Consider the following 5,744-nt stretch of genomic DNA (forward strand, 5'->3'; position numbering starts at 1 on the left):
TCACATACCAGTCTAGTCTCACCCCGTCCAACCAAAACAACTCTAGAAGTATCCACAATGTTTGCTAGGAATCCTATGCAACCCTCTTTCATTAGGTCTCTAGCCTTCAATTCCAAAATCATAGGTAATCACGGTCCACTCACTGTCCCCACAAATACAAAGGGTACCTCATTTTCCACTTCAAAGGTCGCCATTCTGCGCTTGCAGTCAATCATCACCCCATACTTTGATAACCAATCCATCCCTAGGATCATGTCAAAGTCATCCATTGCTAGCTCAATTAGTTCCACAGACAATTCCCTATTGTCTATCTCTATCGGCAATGCTCTAACCCATCTCCTAGAGACTACCAGTTCCCCAGTCAGCAGCAAAGTCTGAAATCCCCTAGTATACAAATCACTAGGTCTACACAACTGATCTATCACTCTAGCAGACACAAATGAATGAGTAGCCCCTAAATCAATCAATGTAGTAAAAGAAGAACCAACACTAGAAATCTGCCTGTCACAACCGAGGGGCTAGCCTCAGCCTCAGTCTGGGTCAAGGTAAATACTCTGGTAGGAGTGAGACTGTCGCTCTGCTTTGGCATTTCCTTCCTAGCTTGCAGTTAATCCCTTCTCAAATGAATTATGCTTCCACAAGTAAAACGAGCCCTGATCCTACACTCTCCCTGATGTCATCAATTGCACCGAGGACACATTGGGAAACTCCTCTAGTTGTCTCCCCTGCCCTGATGGCCACTGAAAGCACCCCTTGCCCTCCTATCCAAGCCAGGAGGAACAAAAGAGTCTGGGGCCTTCCTCTTATACTCACTAGGGCCACTACCCCAACTAGGTCTAGTAAAAGAGGCACTGTCCTCCGAGCATCGCGTCTAGTAGCACCATCTCTCCATATCTAATCTTCGGCCCATTCAGCTATAAGGGTCGTGTCCACTGCCTAAGCATAGGTGGTATTTCCCGGATCAAAAGTTATCTTAACGTCACGGGCGATCATAACATTCAATCCTTGTACAAATTGATCTCTTCATGCCATGTCAGTCGGCACCAAATCCGGCGCGAACTTCACTACTGGTTAAACTTCAAAGCATACTCAATATCTATCATCTGGTTTTGAGTCAGGTTCGTAAACTCATCCACCTTCGCAGCTCGGACTGCGATATTGTAATACCTCTCATTGAATATATACATGAACTCTTCCCAAGTCATAACTGCAATATTCCTTCTCTGTGACACAACATCCCACCAGATGCGGGCATCTTCTCTCAACATGTAGGTGGTGCAAGCTACTCTCTCATTCTCTTCCACCCTCATGAAATCCAGGATGGAAAAAATCATGTTCATCCACTGCTCTGCCCGCAGTGGGTCTGGTCCACCCTCGAAGGTGGGAGGATGCTGCTTCCCGAACCTCTCATATAAAGGTTTCCACCTATTTTCCACAGCAGGCTGGGCTGGTACTGGTGCCACAACCTATGGAACATGTTACCCAATGCCCTGAGGAGGGGCCTGTTGCCTCAATAGTCGAAGCTCTTCTTTGTTCGGTGAAGTCTAGCTTCCATCTCGGCAAATAATTGTTGCCAATTCGCTGGGGCAGGTGGAGGGTCTTGACCCTGGTTTTCATCCTCGGCCCTATTGTCACGGAGTCTGATTGATCGCCAAGGCATCACTACAATATGCCTGCAACCAATGACGCCGCACATCAAGCATGAAAACAACATCCAAAACTACCTTCTAACTTCATCAATCAACCACAACCAGCAAATCCAAATAACACAGATAACATACAATAATCAAGTGGGCCATGCCCTAACATCGTGCATATATCAACACATTCATCATGCTCTATTTATATATTCAGGCACACAGGGCACTTAAACAAGCAATTAAACATATAATTTATTAATTACCAACCAACCCTAAGTCGAGCATGTCACTGGCAGCGAGCGTACATGTTTGGTCAATCTCTAGAAACCATAAACCTTGGCTCACTCTGATACCAAGTTGTAACGCCCTACTTCCTTAGAGCCACTACTATGTGAGTTATAAATGTGCTATTAGCTCGCTAATCGAGAGTTTAGGTCAAAAGTGTGACTAAACTGAAGTTAAACTCATTTAATGACAAAAATTATAAAATTTGGACTTTCATTGAAATTATAGAAAGTTGTACAGACGAGATCACAAAATAATGTTTAGAAAATACTTTACAACTCAAAAAAACAATTAAGGTCAACCTAGGCGACAAAATAACCATTATAGTACATTTTCCCAAAAAATAACCCTAGTCGTGGCAGCCAAGTAGGCCAAACATGAACCTGTCACTCCACGCTCTCCGTACTCATGGTTGGTCGACCTTTCCTTTGCCCTTACCTGCACCATAGAGCACACGTTAGCCGAAGCCTAGCAAGAAAACTCAACACAAAACATTTAACATATATATGACAATCCACGGTATCCAACAAAATGTTATATTATTTTATAAAATAATGTAATATTATATTATATTATAATATAATGTTTTAGATTAAATAAGTGTGATAAAGAGTTCACATATTGTAACATATAATAGAGAATTACAATATCTAGATATGTAAGATATATCCAAATAATGTAACATATTTGGTGTTACAAATTTGTAACTTCCAAATATTACCTTTATTGTGTAAATTTGGTGTTGCACAATATTGAGATGAATTTCATAAAGCCATATGTGAAATGGTTGTTAGAGATATGATTTTAACCCCAATAATGTGTTTTGGGAGTCACAAAATCATCTGGGAGAGTTTGGAACCGTTTGGAAAAACAGCACATTTTTAAGTGCTGAAAATGGCCAGTGACGTGGCCAGTGGGACAGAGAGTAGTGGCCTCGACCACTAATGTCTCTGGCCACGGCCACAGGCCAAAATTGACCATTTTTTTTTTCATTTTTTTCAATCTTCGTTGAACGGCTCAAAAACCCCAAATAACTCCCAAATCTCATTTTTAATTCCATGTTAATCCAATTAAACATTGGTAATAGCCACGAGGGTTGGTGGAATTTGAAATTCAAAGGGTGTCTCTAAACTCTATAAATAGGAGCCTATAGCTCACTTGAAAGACACAACATTTCTATCCATTAGAGCACTTGGCTAGAAACACCTTGAGGCTTGATAATTCCAGAAAGCATTTCCAATATCTGAGAGAGATCCCTTAGGGCTTGAGTTAGCGGGAAATAAGCTTTTGTACAAAGGTTTTAAACCTTGTTCAAGTTGGTGATCCCCAACCCTCTTCACTTAGGTTGTGTAAGTGAGAGTTTACTTTTGTTTTTTGTTCTTACATTTTATTCTATTACTTTCTTCTTATTCTCTTGTTCTATTTACTTGTATATTTTGTTTAAGAGTTGTAATCTTTTCTTTTGTTTCAAACACCTTTGTTTTACTTGTAATCTTTTGCTTAGAGTTGTATTCTCGCTATTCTCTTCTTCTTCTTCATCTTCTTCCTTTTCTTTGTTTATTTGTATTTTTCAGTTGTAGAGTTGTAAATTTATTTAATCAATCAATATTTATTTGTAATATTATTGCATAGAGTTGTATTATCTTACCATTTCCATTGAGGAAAACTATTTTTTCCTAACATTCAAAAGCTTACCATTGTTTGTTTCAATGGAAGGTGAGACCATCAAAATCACGAATCAAGACCTAGTGAGGTTGGATAGGTTTGATGGGTCCAATTTCACTAGGTGGCAAGACAAGGTGAGATTCATTTTGACCACTCTCAAAAGCGCCTACATTCTAGAATCTACTCTAGAACCTCTCCCAAGGAGGTGGAGAAAAGAAGGAAGAGGGAGGAGGACAATCTCCTTTGTAGGGGTCATATCCTCAATGCCCTTTCCGATAGGCACTATGACCTCTACACTGAGGCCAAATCATCCAAGGAGATATGGGATGCACTTGAGAAAAAGTTCAAGGCAAAAGAGGAAGGTACCAAAAAGTTTTTGATATCTCAATACTTTGATTTCAATTTTTTTGGTGATAAACCTATTCTTCCTCAAATTCATGAATTGCAAATAATTGTTAACAAACTGAAAGTTTTAAAGATTGAGCTTCCCAAGGCCTTTCAAGTTGGTGCTATAGTGGATAAATTACCACCAACTTGGAAGAGCTATAGGAATAGAATCCTTCATAAAAATGAGGATTATTCTTTGGAGGAAATCCAAAAGCATATTCGAATCGAAGAGGAATCGATATGTAGACATAAACTTGTGGAGGGGTCTAATGGAGAGACCTCCAAAGAAAATTCGGTGTCACAACCAAAACATCCCAAAAACAAAGGGAAAAAGGGTAACGAGAAACCTTTGGGTCCAAAAACAAACCCAAACAAGTTTAAGGGCGAGAAAGGTCATTGCTTTGTGTGTGGGAAAAAGGGTCACTATGATAGAGAGTGTAGGCATAGAAAAGACCAACAAGAACCTAATGTGAACGCAACTCAAGAGGAAAACATAGTCGCTACCCTTAGTGAGGTGAATGCAGTCCAAGGCAAGGTGAAAGGGTGGTGGTATGATACATGTGCCACCGTCCATGTCACCTATGAAAAATCATTGTTCAAGACCCTTGAAGAGTCAAAGGGCAACCATGATATTCAAATGGGCAATGAGGGAAAATCCAAGGTACTTGGCAAAGGTACCATTGAAGTCTTTTTCACATCCGGCAAGAAAGCTACATTAGTGAATGTACTTTACATTCCCAAAATGAGTAGAAACTTGGTAAGTGGTGATTTTCTTGGAAAGCCCAGTATTAAAGCTGTTTTTGAGTCTGGTAAACTTATACTTACCAAATCAAATGTATTTTTGGGAAAAGGGTACGCTTGTGAGGGTGTGGTTAAATTGTGCACCAATGATGTAACTTTCAATGTTATCAACAAAAATGCTAATTCCGCCTATATTGTTGAGTATGATTCTTTATTTTTGTGGCATCTTAGACTATCGCATATAGGTTTTTCAACCATGAAAAGAGTAGTTAAATGTGGTATGATTGCATGCAATATTAAAAACTATGGTAAATGTGAAACATGTGTTAAGGCAAAAATGATTAAGAAACCATTTCCTAGTGTAGAAAGATCATCTAATTTACTAGATTTAATCCATAGTGATCTTTCTGAATTAAATGGTGTTTTAACTAGAGGTGGTAAAAGGTATTTTCTTACTTTTATAGATGATTTTAGTAGATATACCTATGTTTTTCTTTTAAAGCATAAAGATGAAACTTTTGATACTTTTAAATTGTATAAATTAGAAGTTGAAAATCAAATAAATAAAAAGATTAAGGTGCTAAGAAGTGATAGAGTAGGAGAGTACTTCTCTAATGAATTCAATACATTTTGTGAAGAAAATGGTATAATTCATGAGTGCACTGTACCTTATACACCACAACACAATGGTGTTGCCGAAAGGAAAAATAGGACTTATCTAGAGATGATAAATTCTATGTTGATGTTTTCTAAGTTGAACTTCAACTTATGGGGTGAAGCGCTTTTAACCGCTTGTCACATTCTTAATCGAATACAGATGAAGAAAAATGAGATATCTCCATATGAGTTATGGAAAGGAAGAAAACCCAACATAGGGTACTTCAAAGTGTGGAGTTGTCTTGCATATTGCAAGAAAAATGATCCTAATAGAACAAAGTTAGGTTCAAGAGCCATAAAGTGTGCTTTTGTTGGTTATGCCAACATTAGTAAAGCTTATAGGCTATTAGACTTAGAGTCTAATATTGT

Source organism: Humulus lupulus, chromosome X, assembly GCF_963169125.1.
Source record: "Humulus lupulus chromosome X, drHumLupu1.1, whole genome shotgun sequence".
NCBI lineage: Eukaryota > Viridiplantae > Streptophyta > Magnoliopsida > Rosales > Cannabaceae > Humulus > Humulus lupulus.